The sequence below is a fragment of the Dipodomys merriami genome, unplaced genomic scaffold (assembly GCF_024711535.1).
Source record: "Dipodomys merriami isolate MVZ:Mamm:240054 unplaced genomic scaffold, mDipMer1.0.p SCAF_2, whole genome shotgun sequence".
NCBI classification, from domain to species: domain Eukaryota; kingdom Metazoa; phylum Chordata; class Mammalia; order Rodentia; family Heteromyidae; genus Dipodomys; species Dipodomys merriami.
In genome coordinates this window covers 21,508,497-21,528,172 of record NW_027203381.1, presented here as the reverse complement: position 1 = coordinate 21,528,172, position 19,676 = coordinate 21,508,497, and the positions used below count along the sequence as shown (strand labels likewise).

General features: G+C 40.2%; 1 protein-coding gene across 6 annotated transcripts in view; it reads left to right on the top strand.

Moving 5' to 3' along the window:
- Slc14a2 (solute carrier family 14 member 2) overlaps positions 1 to 19,676 on the top strand; it is a 402,998-nt gene that overhangs the window by 50,400 nt on the left and 332,922 nt on the right. The gene's annotated exons all lie outside the window — the stretch shown is intronic.

Sequence of the window (19,676 nt, the reverse complement as noted above, 5' to 3'; positions counted from 1 at the left end):
CTTTGGGCTTCACTCACTGAAATGAACAAATTCTAAGAGAAGGTAAGAAAACCAAAAGAAATAAACCTTATTGGTTTTAAGCAGATGGAAATTAGCGTTCAACAGGAACTACCATAATTAATTTATAGTAGAAGTGTTTTCCTTTGTGTGTGTATGCATGGATAAGGTAAAACAATTTATAGCAATTTCCTGCTCTGCTTTTCACACATTTACTCATCCTGCAGCTCAGATGGTAGATATTTCCAGGCAAAGAGCACTGGTGATGCTTTGATTGAAAATCAAGCTGCAGATGCAGGGTACAACCTAGCTACAAGAGAAAACAGAAAAGTAGTCTTTATCAGTACTTCATTCTACAATGACATTGAAGAGAAATTAGATTAGCTAACCACTGAGATTTCAGTATGTTTTATATGTATGTAATGAACTACTTAACTTGAATAATTTCAAGACAGGATTTAAACTAGTAGGTGCAAGAAAATGTAATACAAAGTACTGATGCTTCCTCCCCTCTTTAGATTCTGTTGGATTCCACTGTTAATGATTATCAGAAATCCATTGCATTAGTGATGATGCAGCCTACCTTGACAAATGATGACATTTGACAATCAGATCTTCTGAATAGTGCATGGGTGGGAGAGAGGCTGAGGAAAATTAATCAGTTATAATTTGGCTAGATTCTTTTATTCAATGGGTCAATTCAGCAAGATGTGTGTTACTCTAGTTAAATGAAGTCAAACAGACTTTTAAAAAAGAAATTTGAGTCTGTTATAAGAATAACTAGCAGAATACGTTGTTTACATTGTTAATTTCCTTTTATTTCTACTTGTGGGGGAGATGGTTAAATGATACCTTAACTATTATTTGCTAAAGCTAGGACCCAAACGTAGACCTTTTGTTACCTTTTTATAGTTACAGTCTAAGTTTGCACAAGGCTAGGTTTTTTCCCAAATGTTTAATTTTCTACAGTTGTGAATGAAATGTTTTGTTAAGATGATTTTGCTCCTTGTTACCCAAAGAATAGGAAATTGATGTCTCAGTCATTTGTATTTTTTCAGCACAAGATCTGCCAGTCATTAGATATCTGAGTTGGTATTTTTTATTTACTTTTATTGTAAAGATGGCATACAAAGGGGTTGCAGTTACATAATTCAGGTAATGAATACAATTCTTTTTGAACAGTGTCACCTCCTCCCTTATTTTCTCCCAGTTTTTGCTTTCCTAATACCCCTTTCCTTCCCCAAGTTGTATGGTTCATTTCCAACATAGTGTCTAGTGAATATCATTGTTGAATTAGTTCACCCTTTATCCTACTATTTCTGTGCTTCACCTTCTTCTCTTAAAAGTTGGTATTTTTATACCCCAAGTAGTAGAGGGGTTGTCCTCAGATTCAAATTTATAGTTACCTCTTTAGTGGCATTTTAGGCTTTGCCCAAGGATGTCTGACTCACTTAATTCTCTATGATTTCTTGGTAACTCACTTGTCCTCACAAACATCACTGACTCCTCAGTGAACACATCTGAGGCTCTCTTGAGAGTGCTATTTATGGTGTGTGTTTCTTAAGCACAGTGCTTTCCAGAGCACTTTTTCCAGACTTGATTTCTCTGTGATGACTGCATTTGAAGATGTCTACTAGAGAGAAGCAATAAAGTGTAAATTCTCTTCTTAAAAATCTCTCTTTATGATCTTTCCTTTTCTTAGCTTAAAATTGTTGCCCTAAAATACTAACCCCCAAAAAGTATTAATGAACCTACAACCTAGAAGAGTGGTAATAAGCAGAGAAAAGGACCTGCTATTTGGGGGGCTTCGCAGATTATGGGGTGATTTTGACTTTGTTGCTGGATGAAAATGAGTGATAATGAAAAGTATAGGAAAGAAGAAACAAATCTCATTTTTGTAGATTGTTTTATAGATAGATAATAGACAAACAGATACATAAAGGAATATGAGAGATGAAGATCATAGATACATACATGCATGCACACATCACACATTCATAAACATGTAGATAGATCTGTAATCTTAAGGGTAGAAAAGGTCACATATGCTTGATGTCCATAAGACAAATAGTTGTATGTACATCTTATAATAGAAATGTGTAGAATAAACTTGTTAATTACTTACTGAATTGCTGAATAAAGAGGAAGATTTTCAAATCAGCCCTGCTCATTCTTATTTTTCCCTCACATTGCTCCTCTCTCCTGCACAAGATAATGTAAAGACAGTAGGGTATAAAAATGCCTGTAAATCTGTAAGCCACACTGGGGTAGAATGCAACTGGTTATACATCAAGTATCTGACTCTATGAAGAGCTCAAATAGTATAAATCAAAAAGTGTAAGTCAAAGCCCAACAAAATAAGTACCAGGGAATGGGTACTTGCAAGGGGGGGGGTGGCCAAGGCAAGAGGGGGTAGATGAATTGGGGGTGGGAAGGGTGAATAATGCAGTCAAGAATTCATTGTGTCTACCACAAAATTGAGAAAAAATAAGGGAAGGAGTGGGTCAAAGGAGGTTGAAAATTTGAAGGGATGACATAGATCAAGACGCATTGTATATATAAGCTGCTTCATTAAACGGCAACAAAAATTCAACACGTATCCTGATAATTAAGAAAAGTGAGGGAAGGGATGGGTTGGGGGGTGAGAAGGTTGATGGGGTGACATTGATCAAGACACACTATTCATAAACTGCTGTGTTGAATGGCAACTCCTTTGTACAACTATTTAAAGACGATAAATGTATTCCCTGAAAATGTTCATGGAATCTGAAGTACCACAGTGATTAGCTCATTTTAAATTGGTGGTAATATTACTTATTTGTTAGGGCAAATGAAGAGATAACATGGATCAAAGACTTAAAATGGAACATGGCTGTTTCAGTGCTTCCATAAAAGTGAATTCCCTGAGAGGTTTTATTCCTGCAGTTTTATCTCTGTCATCAGGAGGAAGTAGTCTCATTAAAGATAATAATATAATCATTTATTTTTTTACTAATTGAGTGATTGTTTGTTTATTATTTGCAGATAACAATCCCCACCTTCATTGAGTTCAGATTTCAGTGGAAGAGGTCAAGACCATTTTAATAAACAAATACAGAACATGTAGGGTGTTATGTGCTTAGTTTAAAGGCTTTAAAAGGTTTACAAGTGCTAATAAAGCTGATAAGAACAGAAAGACTGAGGAAGAAAGGTGCCTTTTTTTGACAATATGGCCAAGGAAAATGTCTTGGCAAAGATGACATTGAAACAGAGATGTACATCAAAAGAAGAAATAAATCAAGACTTTTCTCTGAGGACAGAGAGCTCCAGACAGTTCTAACAGCTAGTATGAAGGCTTTGAGGTCAGGTGGTTGGGGACAATGGGTCTGATGAGAGTGAATATAGCTAGACAGCTGGGGACGTGGGATGGTCTGGGAAGCTGGGAGAGATCACAGCTTGCAGGTCATGGTAAGAAGCTATTTCACCAGGGTATACTTATGTACTCATCATCTCTCTTGCAAGCTCTCTCCTATGTCTGACCAAGCTGCTTTGCTGATAAAAACTGGGCTGAAGTATAGCCAGGTATAAAATGTTCTGTGTAGTCACCTGATTTTTATTAAAGGTCTATGCACATAATGAGGAGGAAGAACTAAAGGAGGAACTCTGAAGGCTGAAGAAATTAAGCATGGCTTCAGAACATTGGTTTCAGAAGTGCCATTTGAATAGCAGTCTTCTAGATGTACCATGAGATGGAGAACAAATGAAGCAGAATACCAATACTGTGCCAAGTAGCAGCCATAAGATAACAGAAAGCATGGCATATTCAGGAACATTCTTGATGTCTGATTTTTTAAGCCTTCATTTAAGCACATAATTCTCTTTTTAAAAAGTGTTCTACCAAACACATATGAATTAGGTATTGCCTGCTTATATTAGCATTGATTTGGAATGCCATTTGGAACAAGTTAAAAATAAATTTTATCCCTAAACACAGGATGCTGTCATTCGGGACAAGTGAGTTGTCATCAAGCACTTCTCAGTCAAAGTTTCTTTTATTGGTCTGTAACCTCTCATACAAGGCAGAATCACTGCACCAGGGTCCAGGAAAGTCAAGAGCATAAGGATCGAAGTCCAGACCTGGCTTGCACTCTGGCCATGGCTAGCTGCTATAATTCTGCTGTTAATTTCTTGTCTTCTCTATTAGTCTTGTGTCTAATCTTTTCATCTTAATGTGAGTGAGAGTACTCTCATGTCTTTGGCCTTTATTTTCTTGATATTTTCCCTCATTGGTTTAAAACTGTTCCTCAAGTCTACATTATCATAAGCATATCAATTATCTTAGTCTTTCACTGAAGCCAGGCAGTCATTTCAACTCAACTGACACATCTCATCTTGAATTTCCTTGCTGGATTGGCAAAATAATACATAGCATCCCACAATTTCCAGGTGTATCATACATGTGATCCTGGACAAGTGACCACATTTTATGAGTCTAAGAAGTCAAGGACTAAAGGATACATTCTTACTTCAGATATGTATATAAGAAAAAGAAAATGTCAACACTGGCCAAGTGCTGATGGTTTACTCCTGTAATCTTCACTAGTCAGAAGGCTGAAATCTGAGGATCATGGTTCAAACCCAGCCTGAGCAGGAAAGCCCATGAGATTCTTATGTCCAAGTAACTACCAGAAAACTGGAAGTGGCGCTGTGGCTCAAAGTGATAGAGTGCTAGCTTTGAGCAAAAATGCTTAGGGATAGCACCCAGGCCCTAAGTTCAAGCTCCACAACTGACAGAAAAAAAGTAAGTAAGAAAAAAGCCAGCACTGATTATAAAATGCTATGCATTTTAATACACTAATAATTCTGACCCTAGTCAGTTCTACAGATCCTGTGGATAGCCTTCTCCTCAGCAGCTAGAAACCAGCCCCACAGTGGACCACGCTCTGTGCCGGGCACCAAGAAAGCAAAAGGAAGCTGAGAATAGCAGTAAAACCAGAGCAACAATAACAATCTGACATATTTTAGGATAATTACAAAGTAGCATTAGAAAGACCCACAAATTTGTCCACAGTATTTTCCAGTCTAAACAGGTCACTTGAAACATTTCTGATGGATTTATGTTCACAGGTGATGTTTCCTCACACCAGCCAGGCCCCTCTCATATATCACTTTGATGCCTTGCAGTTTAAAAAAAGGGATAAATTCAGTTTAACAGCTTTTCTTTTGCTGTCAACCTGTCAGGAAACAAAATTGACTACATGTTTGTCTTCTGAACTATTTTTGAATGACATGGTGTGGATTTAGTATCTTTTGAGAATTTCATGGGGTGTAGGAGAGCCTACTCTATGCTTTGTTTTAATTCTGTCTTGCTCCATGACGAGGTGAACCATCAGCAGAGAAACAAATTTATCCTTTAGCCATGAGAGTCAGTGTCTCTTCTATGATTCCTTTTATCAAAAAGTTGATAATTTTCAGGGATTTTTATTCTCAGCCCTTACCTGTCTTCAGGATACTTACAGCTATCCCAAGTTACACACACACACACACACACACACACACACACACACACACACACACACACACACACACACACACACACACACACACACTGAAGCAGCTCATGATAATAATAGCTATCACTGATAAAGAATTCAATCTGCAAGCCAGGAAGAGAGGTACAAGCCCATAATCTTAGCTACTAGCTACTTGGGAGGCAGAAATTGAGGGATGACAGCTCATGGCCAGCCAGGATGTAAAAGTTCAAGACATTCCACTTCAAGCAATGGATGAGTCATGCCTGTCATCCCAGTGACAATGGGAAATATGAATAGAAGGATTTCGGTCTGTGTTGGCCTCACATAAAGTAAGAAAACAACCAATACAAAGAAGAACTAATGGAATGGCTCAAGTGGTAGAACACCTGTCTAGCAAATAAATAAATCATTATCAATCTACTTTGCCCAAAACAGTAAATAACCTGAACATGAGCCCTGGTAACATTTTGGTCATGGAAGTTATACTGGGCATTTAAGATATTTAGCAGCAACATAATTAAATATCCCTTAAGCTCTGAAACTTCTTCTTTTTTTTTTTTTTTTTTTTTTTGGTCTGGTCATGGGGCCTGAACTCTGGGCCTGGGCGCTGTCCCTCAGCTCTTCAGCTCAAGGCTAGCGCTCTACCACTTGAGCCACAGCACCACTTCCGGTTTTTTTTTTTGTGGTGTTGAAGAATCGAACCCAGGGCCTCAGGCATGCAAGGCAAGCGCTCTACCACTGAGCCAACTTCCCAGCCCAAGCTCTGAAACTTCTGTAACCAAAAATGTCTCTAGAGATCGCCAAACATAACCTGGGTGAGAATCACTGAGCTTTGTACAATGAACTTTCTACTTATGTGATCCATAACATTTATGCTCAAAACCAGAATAGTACCTTCAAGGGTACATGGCTAATGAGGGTAGAGGTAAGATTTGAGTGAAGCTTTTGTTGTTGTTGTTGTTTTCGTTATTGGTCATAGGGGCTTGAACTCAGGGCCTGGGTGCATCCCTGCGGTTTATGTGTTTGTTTGTTTTCTTGTTGTTGTTCTATTTTTCTCAAAGGTAGTACTATACCACTTTGAGCTACAACTCCATTTCCAGTTTTCTGGCGGTTAATTGGAGATGAGTGTCATGGACTTTCTTGCTTGGGCTGGCAGCTAACTGAGATCCTCAGATCTCAGCCAGCCGAGTAGCTAGAATTACAGGCATGAGCCATCAGCCCCTGACTAAAATGAAGGCTTCTTACATCAATTGTGGTCACACCCTGTGGGTGGCTGGAGCCCAAGTGTTCTACATTTGAACAATGAGAACCATGTATGAGCCTCCCCAGGTCAGGCAGGGCAGGAGATGTCTCTGGGTGTGCAGATGATGGGGGTCAGAGAAACAGTGGATGGCTCAGACTCAGGGGCATAAGGAGAACTGAAAGAGGCATAAGGAAGCGGATAAAGGAAGAGCTGGCACCACACAGTCAGAGAGGGACATTTCCACCACTACCCTGGGGTCTCCGGCCTAGAAGGCCACAGTTTACCCAGCTTTCTATCCCGCCCACACACTAGAATCCATTCTGGGTGACATTTGAACAGGTCCTGGAAGACATTTTCTTTCTGTATGGCTGCCTCTGGCTGAGTTCTCCTGACCCTCAGCCCCTCGGGAGGCATTTGTCATTGAGTTTTCTCTCCTGGAGCACTAAGCAAGCCTGACATGCCACAAACTACAAAGAAAAATAAAGTGCGAGGAAGTGGTGCTTAGCTCCCAATGTCTGCCTTTTGGCCTCTGCTTCTTCCTCTTTTATAATCCCCAAGAGGAAAACCTGGTAAATGCAGCTCTGTCCCTTTCCCCTCAGTTACCACCAGCATCCCAGAATCCCAGTCTTATTGTGCCTTTCTCTTCACTTCACCCTGCCCCACCACCTCCCCCTATTTTGAACAGAATTCCTGTGCATGGTTGTCAATCTGTCACGGAGACCTCCAGGCTCCCTCCTTCCCTCCCCTTGGGCCAAGCTCCACCAACCAACCAGCGCCTCGTTGGCTCTGTCCTGAACATCAGTCTAAACAGTCATTCTGTGTCTGTCAAAATACTGACAGTGCTTCTCCCTGCTCGGAGAGCATCAGATCCCATCTGTATCGCAAACAGTCTTCCAGGTTTATTTTGCCTATCACTTCTGAACACTTGCTATTTAAATTCCAAATTGTATTTCCGGGGTTTAACAGTGTGGCCCTGCTATTTCTTGGAGTTTATTCACTGTATCTCCATTTCAGCTCCCTTATTGGTAGGCTGCTAGGGTCATACACATACATCCACACTGTACATGTGTACACATGCACAGGCATGTCATTAAGGTCTCAGGTCCCAGCGACACCACCATAAATATTAGGAAAGGGTGTCTGTAGCCCCCTAGTTACATGAACAATGATGTGCTTGAGATCATCCCTACATTTGAGTTATTGGGGGGGGGTAGGAGGATAAAATACGGAATAAGTTTAGATTTTTGTTTGTTTTGTCAGGCCCTTTCTAATCAAAATTTAATTATGTGACTTTGCCAGTTGAAATTGAGAATGCTTGTCATCAATCTCTACTCTCTTAGAGGCGGGGGTGAGGGGGTGGGAGGGGGGAGACTGGTAAATAAAACATGCCTATCACTTTATCAGCAGAAACAAGGCTTATTTGATGGCTAAGGAGGTGAAGCGATTCTGCCTATGGCAAGGGGCAGGTCTTCCTTAGGTGACTGACACTTGTCTGCTGATGTGTGACACTTCCAAATTCAACAAGGGTGATGTGCAATGGGGAGAATGAAAATAGAGAAGAAGCAAACAGATTAGGGTCATCTGTTTATCAGAGCTGCAGGGCTCTACTCTGAGATGCCTCTTCTGATTTCTGACCCTCACCCCTGCTCCTTTCCTAGACAGCTGAACTCTTATCTAGACTCTTACCTGAACAGCCTTCTTCTGAGTATGGGTCTAGACCCGTGAATCTTCATCAGTTCTATGTTGGCATAGTTCAGTCCCCTGTGGCAGGGGCCCTCTGTCTAAGGGTTGGCACCCCTGCATTGAGGCAGACCAAAAGATCTGCTGAGCCATGGCTTACCATGCCTGACTGTTGCAAGCTGGCAACAGCACCAGAAGAGAAAAGCTCACCTGAAAGCTTGTCATCTGGGCTGGCCTGGAAAGTCCTATTGGGAATCCACTGTCAGTGAGGAGTGACCAGCAGCTGGGCTGCCTCTGGGGAGAGAGAGAGGGTAAGCCTAAGAGTTACATGGGCAACTTAAGTCTATGACTTGTTTCCTTGTCTGAAGTTATTCCAAGAGTCAGAGCAAAGTCCCTATTCTGAGTGAAGCTAGTGCTGGCATAGGTAATACCTTCCACCATAACATTGCTGGCCCAAATATATATATATATATACACTTTCTTGTCTTCTCATAAAAGCCAATCCATGGGTCTGCCTTCAAAGAGTTAACTCATTGAGGATACAGCATTATTAAAATGTAATAAGTGTTCTGACAGAGGGAAATACCCAGATGAAGTCTTAACCATTCTGGAACACATCTGCACATCTAAGAGACACAGCCCTGGGTGTGTGAACAGGGCAGCTGGTTAAACCACAGAGATGGGATTTCGAGATATGAGGCATCTCCAGGTTAGCATGCGCTGGGCAAAGGCCACTAGATGAGTTGTGTATTTTACTTTTCTTGTTCATTCACTGTTGCTTCCTTTCCTGCCTCATTTACCCGCTCCCCTCTCTATCCTTCTGATCTTTCCTTTTTATCTTTTTACTTACCTTTTGTGCATTTGTTCAAGTGCCACATATAAGATTATTAAAGGTCTAAATATCATAAAAATACTAAAGAAATGTTATGTAGAACGTGAAGAGTAGGAATATAATCAGAGGCCCGTCATTAAGTACACAGGACATGGCTGTATCTCAAAGCTCAGGTCTCATTCTCATTCTCCTCTTCCATCATAGTTAATCAGTACCCCTACTGTATTTGCCTGATCGGTGAGATTCATAATCTATGTAAACTTCTGTAACCCCCAAACTCCTAGAAACCTGCTCTAAGAAAACTCTTCTACCTTTTCTTCAGAAGATCACATGAAGGAAGTTTCTGAACATTTCCAATCTCATTTGTAGTAAAAGCCAAAAATGACTAAAATCTGATACATCACCATCAGGTAGTCAGTCAAACAAACAAACAAACCTACACATCAATAACACAACTCATGATTCTGAAGCTGCTTAATACATGTCAAATTGTCTTCAATAGTATTAAAGTTGACTTATATAGCACTGTATTTCCCAATCTTCTATGGTCTAAGTCCATGGGTTTCTGGTGTGTGCGTGCGTGCGTGCGTGCGTGCGTGCGTGCGTGTGTGTGTGTGTGTGTGTGTGTGTGTGTGTGTGTGTGTGTTTAAGTTTTTCTTTATGTTCTAAATTCAAAAGGAATTGGTTGAAGTGTTGGTTTTTGTGGCGTCACAGATATGGAGAAGTGTTCCACAGGGGGAGGTTCTTTTCTGACCTTGAGAATCTTACATCCTTGCAAAAGTTAAAGCATATGAAATCATTTGGGCCTCTAAAAGCTTTGCTCTCAGACATCTCTAGCCTCCTGTGAACACGGAGCTCTTGAAATGTTTGAACTCAGAAGTGTTGTAGTATAAAACAAACACTAGAATGCAAACCCTTAATATAAAACGTATAATATCACTCATTAAACCTGGTCATATTATTATACACTAAAATCACATTCTTGTACATATTGGGTGAAATTGAATATACTATTAAAATTTATGGCACTTCTTATTTATGTTTTTAATGTGGCCATGAGAAAATTTAAAATAACATATGGTTCATATTTCATGGCTTGCATTATTTTCCATTGGATAATCTATTAGTCAAGGTTTTTGTTACTGTAATGAAGTTCTTGAGGCAGACTACTGTATGAAGAAAATGGGTGTATTTGGTCCACAGTTCTGAAGGTTCAAAGACATAGGACCACCATCAGCTCAGCTCTGGTAAGGGCCCAATAGTAAGAGTGTATAGAAGTACATACAGGAGTGTATACAAGAAGAGGTCCTATTCCAAATAGGAAACCAGGGCTTAGACTCAGGCTTATATAAAGACTGGCTCTCACTAGGTCTGGCATGATTCCACAAGAACTACTTCAGTCCTTGCTGAGGGCATGATCTCAAGGCACAGAGGACCTTCCACTGTCCCTACATTGGTCCTAGAAGGGATGAATTCAAATCATACCCAAACCATAGCAGATAGTTCTCTCTTGGGAATATCAAACAAGATAGGACACAATCAGGCATCACATAATGTAATAACAGTTGCAGGGAAGTGTATATTTGGAGCCTTTTGACCCAGACATATTCCACATCATCTACCCTCTTCGCTCTGTATCATAATGGGGCGGATTCCTTTATATTATGTCCTGGCTTCCATGAGATTTGGTTTTTGTCTGAGTTTGGCCAATGGAAAACTGGAATAGTAGAAGGTAGGAAGAAAGGAAAATCCAGTATCTCTCCTCTTCACATGTTAAAAGGAGGGTTGATAATAGATCTAAATGCTCTTCTTTGTAATTCAGGAATTATTCTACTAGCCACTGCACTGTTTGGGTGCACATTGTGTTTCCCATCTGGCAACAGGGAGCAGAGTCAGAGTTTTATGGATGACATTTCTCAGTGCCTGGGAAGCTCTCTTCTTTGGGCCCATGTTGGACCATGAATTGAGAGATCCTGCTGCTACCCCAGGTTGCCTCAATCTCAGCTTCTAGAGTCACTGGGAAGCTTGGAAAGAGCTAGTTTCTGTGCCCAGTTCTCATCTAACTGGGCTAGTTGGGAGCCAGGCCATAGGCATCATTAAAAAGATCCCTCCATGCCAGGCACTGAGGCTCATGACTAATCTCGACTACTCAGGACACCAAGTTGAAGTTCTTATCTGAGAACTTCCCATTCATTTTTGTTACTTGTTAGCACACAATTGAACATCTCCTTTATCATGGCCCATTAGATCTCTCTTTGTTCATACAATCACATGGCCTTAAGTGGATGTTCAAAGATGTTTAGATTTAGTAATGCATGAACATTTCAAATGTGGTCTTTGAAGTCTTCTCAATTGGCGCCACTTGGTATGGCCCACATGCATGCATTAACAGCTTCCCCAGCACCGTGGCCTCTCTTTTCTGCTTTATTAAAGTTGAACTCACAATGTTTGATTTATACTGTTTTAAGTTGTAGAGTCTGAGATGAAATTCTGAGATAGTGATGTAGATAATAAGAGATTATGTTTACTCTCAATTCATAGAAGACGAGGGAGAATGCTCTCATTTTTGGCTGAATGCTGCCTTCACTTGTCTCATACTGTTTACTCACAGAAAGATGAGGGATTGGAGTTTCTTTTAATTGGCATTCATGGTTCTCATGTATGCCTAACTCAGATGTGCATGTGCACATGTGGTCTGGAGTCTCCAATACATGGTACCTGTAAAATGCTCGTCGATGTTGTAGAAACAATGAAGGGTCTGTGTCTTACCTTGCAAATATGGAGCATGCATTATTCTAAGACTTTGGTTTTCCAAATTGGAACCTGTTATAATAAGTGATAGATTTATGTACATATATTCCACAGGCCACCAAGCCTCAGTGTGAAATCAGGGTGACAATAGAATACATCACTGTTGCCAACAGCCAGCCGGGTATACTTGTTTCCCAGTGGAAAAACGGGCCAGCAGAACTCCTGTCTCATTTGCACACTGTCTCATTTAAAACAAACCAAGCCCACAGAGACTTTTTCCTGAATAGCCTCTGGAAGGTGCCCTGTGTTTCTCCTGTTTGCCTCTATTAGTTGTGGCTGAGGGATGACTGCACACGTGCTCAGGAGAGGGGATTGTTTCCTTGAGGGAGGAGGGATTACCTGACAGCATTAGTTAGAAAGAGGTAGAATCTTATAAATGTTTTGGGAGATATGAGTACAGCTTACATGAACAGCATATTGATTGTTACCATATCACCTCAGAGAAACAAAGGGACTGATGGTTGTATTGGGTGTGGGAGGCCCCTAGGAGCAGCATGCTGTTCAAGGCCATCCTATGCCATGTGGGGAGCAGCAGCTCATGGCCCCACAGAAAGGGCGGTTCCCCATCACAGCATCCTAGCATTGTGGGATTAAGGAAGGAAGCTGAGACCACAGAGTGGCCATAGGACTCAACAATCTCACTTCATCCTCACTTCGCCAGTTCCTGACTCATAGTCTTTCTAGTCTCCTCCTCCCCTTGGCCCTCCTAGCTCTTCTGAGACATTTGGAATATCACTCCTCACCCTTTGCATTGACCTTTTCTCAGGTATCATCAAGTCCTGTCTTTCTGACCTGATGTGGGGCTCTGTGGATAAAATGTGATCTTTATAGGACCTACACTGGCACAGGCAGCTGTGGACATTCTTGACCTTAAGGCTCACTAGAGAGCTACAAATTGCCATCTTTCATGCTCTTGAGTTCTGCCGGGAGCCGGTGAAGTGTTCTCCAGATCTTCTTTTGTCTTTGAAACACTTGTTTCAGCCTTCCATGCTTCCATTTCTCTTCTATGAACAGGGGAAACTCGGGGAGAACCTCACAAAATATTTCCTTCACAGGTCTCCTTTTAACATCATTTAAATCATTTCTATCAAAGTAAGAGGCAAGATCTGAAACTCTTGAGATGATCACTCAGTGGCTTGCTATGTAAGTAGTTTACGTGGAGAGACACAAGTACAAAACCTTGGTCAGGGCCTTCCTGGTTAACAAAATAGAGAAAATGAATTTGTGATAACTTTGATGGAACTATAGCTGCCAAGATCCCATCTGTGGCTGATCACCTCTCCCCCTTTCAACAGTTTCAGTTATACTATTTTAAGCCCATATTGTTAAAAGCCATTTTTCAGAGGCTTTGTGTGACCAGAACATTTTCAGAGGCATGCTGGGATCAGCTCACGGATAAGGCTGCAGGAAACAGAAATAGCAAAGGAGGATGAGCATGGTAGAAACAGTTTACTTTCCTGCTCGTGTAGTGGAAATAATATCAGCTTTAGGTTAGGACATACGGATTCTGTTCCTGGCTCTGCTACTAACTACTAATGTTATCTTATCCCCCTGTTGTCCAACACAGAAGCTACTGGCCACATGTAGCGACAGAGCATTTGAAATGTGGTCAGTCCCAAGTGAGATCTGCTCTAGTATAACACACACACTGGGTTTCAAAGACAAGGGAAAAAAATAAACAACTAAGCAATCTCGTTAAGAATGTTCATATTGGCTACTTGTTTTAATAATATTTTGATATATTGGCTTTTTTAACCTAATCGTTTTAACCTAATTATTCTGTGTTAATACTATGCATTTATGTAAGGATTTAATCATTTTAAATGTTACAATATTATCTATGCTTTTATTTTTTTTCTTTTGCACTGGTGTTGTGGCTTGAGGTCAGGGTCTAGGTGCCACCTCGTGTTTTGAGCTCAAGGCCAGTGCTCTACCACTTGAACCACAGCTCCACTTCCAGTGTTTTGCTTGTTAATTAGAGGTAGGAGTCTCACAGACATTCCTGCTGGGCTGATTTTGAACCACAATCTTTAGATCTCACCCTCTTGAGTAGTTAGGATAGGGCGTGAGTCACTGGCAACCAGCTAAGCTTCTACCTTTTTTTTTTTTTTAAGATACTATACATTGAACTTAAAGCTGTACATTTGCAAATACTGTTTCATTTGAGCTATGCCTCAGCCCTTTTGTTTTTATTTTTGGTCTTTAAATGCAGTCTCACAGACTTTGTCCTGGCTGGCCTTGAACTTCAGATCCTCCTGCTTCTGCTTCCCAAGTCACCAAGACTCAGGGCATATATTATCACACACCTGGCTTGTTTTAGTTTCTTTCTTATTGTGGCTACTAGAGAATTTAAGTTTCACATATGGCTTGCAGTATACTTCTACACAGCACTGCCTTGAACAAACTTGTACAGTTTCCCCAATTTGGAAAATGAAATGCATTAGTGACCCTCTTTGACAAATAGTAACATCCTTACACGAACCACAGCCTCCAAGTTTCATTGACTTACTGGATATTTTCTAAATGATTTCCAGCATTATCAACAAATGTGAAAAGGCAAAACCTTGCAAGTATAAATGGGAAGAGGAGGGAAGAGGGAGGGAACCACAGGGAGTAGAGAGAAGATGGGACAGGGATAAAAGGATCAATCAAATTACACTTTTTGTGTGTATGAAAATGACACAAGGAAACTCATTGTTTTAGGCCATTAATATATGCTTATAAAAGTATATAAGAAATGGTTTCCAGCATAATCCATGAATGTTAAAGACTGGAATAGAGAACATCTGCTGTGAGGTTTTGTGTTAGCATACATGCCCTACACAGATACAAAATCACATTTGCTGCTTCCTGCCCTCAAGTAGCAAATACTGAGGCTGGGGGGGAAGGGAATGCAGTGAACACATAAGATGTCGAAACACTAACCAGCTGTGAAGAATATACATCCATGTGTGAGCAACCATCCCATTAGTTGTTCTCACTCACCATTGAGAATGTACAGGCTTTCGTAGGTCCAGAGCACTTCAGATTGGAAGATTATTTCCAGAAAGTAGTACAAGAGAGGAGAGAAGCAAAGATAAGAAAACCATTGCCCTTTCTCCAGTAGATAATTACATGATGCTTGAGGATTGGGTGTGGATTAGTTAAGTGGTGTCAGAATATACCATCCAGCACATTATCTTTCTCTTGAGAACACTCCCTTTATTTATTTTTCCCCCAGCAAGATTGGGAATTTCAAGAAGTGATGCACATTGCTCCTGGCTGCTCAGAAGCTTAGACATTTTTCTTCTAACTCTCAAGTGTGGGAAACAAGAGATGTTGGCACCTTCCACAGCAACAGAGAATTATGATAGAAAATCCTGGTAGCGAAGAACAGCAAAAGCACGCAGCGTGTGACTCTCTTCAGGGAGAGAAAAAAAAGCAGTAGTTGAAACCCCTCCTTGGCATGCTGGGGATATTCCCAATCAGCTTTGTGAATTTCCATTCCTCCCTGCTCAAGGACAAATACCCCTTCAGCAGAGGCAGCATCGAATCCAAGCTTATATAGAAGTTGCAGTGATGAATCAATTCAACTGTCATTGTGCTATGCTGGGTTCCTCCAGAGAGGGAGGAAATAAACCTTTGGAGAAAACCATGAACTGGCCAATATTCTCTCTCTCCTTGGAAGTTCTCCTCCCAGATAATTCAGGAAATAACATCTCAGAAGTTCCCTTCTTGGTGTGTGTGGTGTTTTTAAATCCTTTCTAATGGCTAAGAAGGTAATTCCTTTCAGTCATTTGCTATGTGCAGCCCTCCCTTTTCCTGGCAGAGACAGTGTATGCACTCTATTAGAGCATTTTTTCCTTCATATAATGGCACCAATTAAATTACCTTGCAGCCCGACCTTAATCTGGCAGGAATGATTATTCCATGAAACAGTTAGGGCTCTAATTGACATGAAGTGCCTGCAAAATATGTCTTTTGCAGCAACCCCTGTCAAAGTCACATTGATATGCTAATCCCTATAGCTGGCAGAATCACTTCATAAAGAGAGACATTGAAAATTGAATTATTTCAATTTCAGTACCTAGGAATCTAGTGATCTGTCTGTATATGTAACTAAGTAGGTGCAATACTTTATATGGGTAAACAGCTGTACTAGGGCGTTGCCATGGAAACTGCTTGACTCATGGCAGTTGTGTTAGTGATGAAGTCATTAGCAGTGTGAAATGTACTTTGAGGTTGTCAAGTGTAACACTCCAGGAATATTTCAGTGGTATTAGTGGAGCCTTTTCATTTACATAATTTAGGCTTTCACACATGATCTCATTATGGTCTAAGAAAGGAGTGGATTGTGGGGGCAATTGTACCCAGACCAGATGAATCCCCATTATGCCATTCAATTATTATTCTTTCTCCTTAAATAGGGTCCCCTAAATAAATCTTATGGGAAATTGATAACTCCCTTGGAACAATGAAACTCTGTTGGTATAGGACAGGCCAGACTGGCCCACACACTGCCTATGCAGTTAGAAACCAGCTACTTCTGTTTTGGCGTTTCACTGACCCTGTGAGCTAAGAAATAAAACCTGGAGACATTGGTTTTAATTGATGTGCAATGAAATATTGTCCCCCTTCATGCACATCTCTAGTGGCTCTTTAAGGAATCCCTACTGAGGATGTGATATGCAAATACTTCAAGTTTAGAAAATGTCCTCTGTGTCTAATAACAAGCATTCTTGCTATTCCCACACACTAACACATGCCTCAGTTTTCTCCAGCTTTCCAGATTCAGTTCTGAATTATTTCTGTTTTGTGAAATCATACCAACCTGAATCAGACCCCAAGGAACCTTTGAGAAAAGGGACTGGAGACATGTGTAGACAGTAATGCCATCATTTAGAGTAAGGAGACATTGTCTCACCTTTTAGACATACTAGACATTCCTATGTGCACATAGGTAGATGAGCTTCTAACGTCATCTCAGTGTTTACTTTGATGTTATACTTTTAATTAATTTGTTCATGTATTTACCCAACAAATTCTTGTTGATTCTCTGTAAAGTAAAGGTGTTCTCAGTGCTTGCTTGGGATAAAATAGAAATTGTAATGGACACAGACCCTTGTCTTCATGAAACTCAGTTTCGTGGGGAAGAAGACATGCATTGGAATGTATGTGTATGGTGAGTGATAAGAACCAGAAACAATGAAACCCTGCCCACCCAACTATCCACAATGTGCCATTTCAGCTGAGAACTGGGGAAGGAAGGGCTCAGCCAGAGGAAGCAGAAGGAACCACTTTTCACAGGAGACATTGACATGATGATGGTCTGGCCAGAGGAGTTTGATGAGACCAAGGTGAGGTCAAGGGAAGAGTTCATTTAGGCCTCACCCTGGCAAGGAAAATAGATTCCTTGTTAAAAGGGTCAGTGTGCTTATTGTGCTGATCATTCAGATAAGCGGTGATTTAGCAGAGATGCCATCCACACAGGATGAGAATTCTCACATGCACAAATAAAAACACAATGTCAGAAATCTCCAATGGCATAAATCTCAAATAGTACAACTTATGTACACACACACACACACACACACACACACACACATCTCTCTACATGTAATCCAGACTGAAATTGTGGATCACCTCTCTGTTTCTATAGTGAATTTGTAAAAGAACCATCACATACTGCAAAATTTAAGAATGTTCAAGTTGCCTATCAAGTTCCTTCTATTTAAAAGAGATTAATATTCATAATACTTTAAATTACCTCTAGATTACTTATACTTAATATATGATACATTCTTTATAAATAATTGTTACATTGTGTTAAGGGGATAATAACAAGAAAAAAGAGTTCATGCATGTTCAGTACAGATAAATTTTTTCCCAAATATTTTTAATTTGGAATTAGTTTAATCCATTGATGCAGAGCCTATTGTAACAGAGAGCTGAAAAAAGTATGTGTGTGTGTATATATATATATGTACATCTATAAGATATATACATATATATACATAATACACACATATAAGATATATACATATATATATACATAATACACACATATATAATCCTCATGTATCTGCTGTTAGATATTACTCAGGGGTTGGAGGTATGGCTCAGATGGTAGAAAGCCAGTCAATGAGCAAAAGTGTCAGATATGGAGTTCAAGTCCCAGTCTCGGACAAAACCAAGTAGATATTTCACTCAATAAAGGGACTTTCCGTCTACTCCCATAGAACCTAGAGTCATTTATTTTTCTTCCCTTAACTTCCAGATATAGTTTATTTGAAAAGAAAATACCCCATACTTTGCATGTGCTTTGTCAATCTGAGCTGTGAACTAATATTAGCTACTGTTAATACTTGAATACTCACTCCTGTTTCAGCTTTAAAGAGCAAGGACAGCTGTTATTTGTTTTGCATACCTCAGCTATCTTTGAGACATGCTCTATAGATATTATAGAAGTTTCTGCAAGGAACATATGTGAAATATAACTAATAGAAATCATGGTATGAATCAATCCAAAAAATTCTTAAGTGCCCATTAAGCTTAACTTTTTCTACAGGGGAGTTTTGAAAATGCTAATAGCTATGACCTGAAAATTATTCCCATATTCAAAGATATTAATCAAATATATATAACACACTTGTGAAATCACGCAATGCATGTCCATATCTTAGAGTCCTGCTTCAAAGATCAAACTTGAATTTGTGTAACTCTAAATTCCTAAGCTCAGTTGATCATAGATCTCTCTCCAAAATCCATGCCATTTTTTTTTATCAAAGATTTCTCGACACCTAGGAAACACAGCTTGAGAAACTGCAGTCATTTCTAAGCATTTATTGTCGGTACTAGAGTCTGAACTCAGGGCTACTTGAGCCACTCTCTCAAACTTAAAAAAAAAAATCTAAATCGTGCTTATTTGCTCTCCACTTTTTGAAAGCAGGATACCTTCTTTAAAGTAAATCCTTAATGAGCCATCATCGTTTTCATTCCATTCCATTACTCATTCATGAAGCACATATCGATTATCTCCAGTGGGCAGGTAGTATACTGGGAATCTATAGTTCAAAGGAAGTAGCGGATAAGAGAGCCCATACTTGCATGGTAATAGGGTGGATGCTGATGGAGTTGTGTCCTGAGACCACCTTGGCGCCTGACTCAGAGATACGAGCACATCCAATTCTGTTTTGAACCAGTGGTAGACTATGATATATACATCAATAATAGGTGATTTTTCAACTTTGTATGTTGTTCTGCATCATTCTTCAAGTCTCGGTTCCCTGTAAGTGTAGTTCATATACATTTTTAAAGTGTCTTTTCGGGGAATTGAACAGCGCCCACAGAAAGGCAGCCACTTACAACACTGAGTACTTCATTGGTGCCTGTGATCATGACGCGCGTTGTTCTGAGTTATCATACAACTGCCCGTGGTGATTGTCAAAGAAGTATCCCTCCTCTACCAGTTTCCTATATCTGAAAAAAGAGAACCGGGCAAGAGCCCATTACGGTTTCCTAGATGTGCTTCTTTAGAAAAGGTCACAGCACAGCCACTACTGGATAAGAATCAGCACATTTCTCGGAAGCAATCCCAATCCGTTCCATCAGTCCTCCCAGC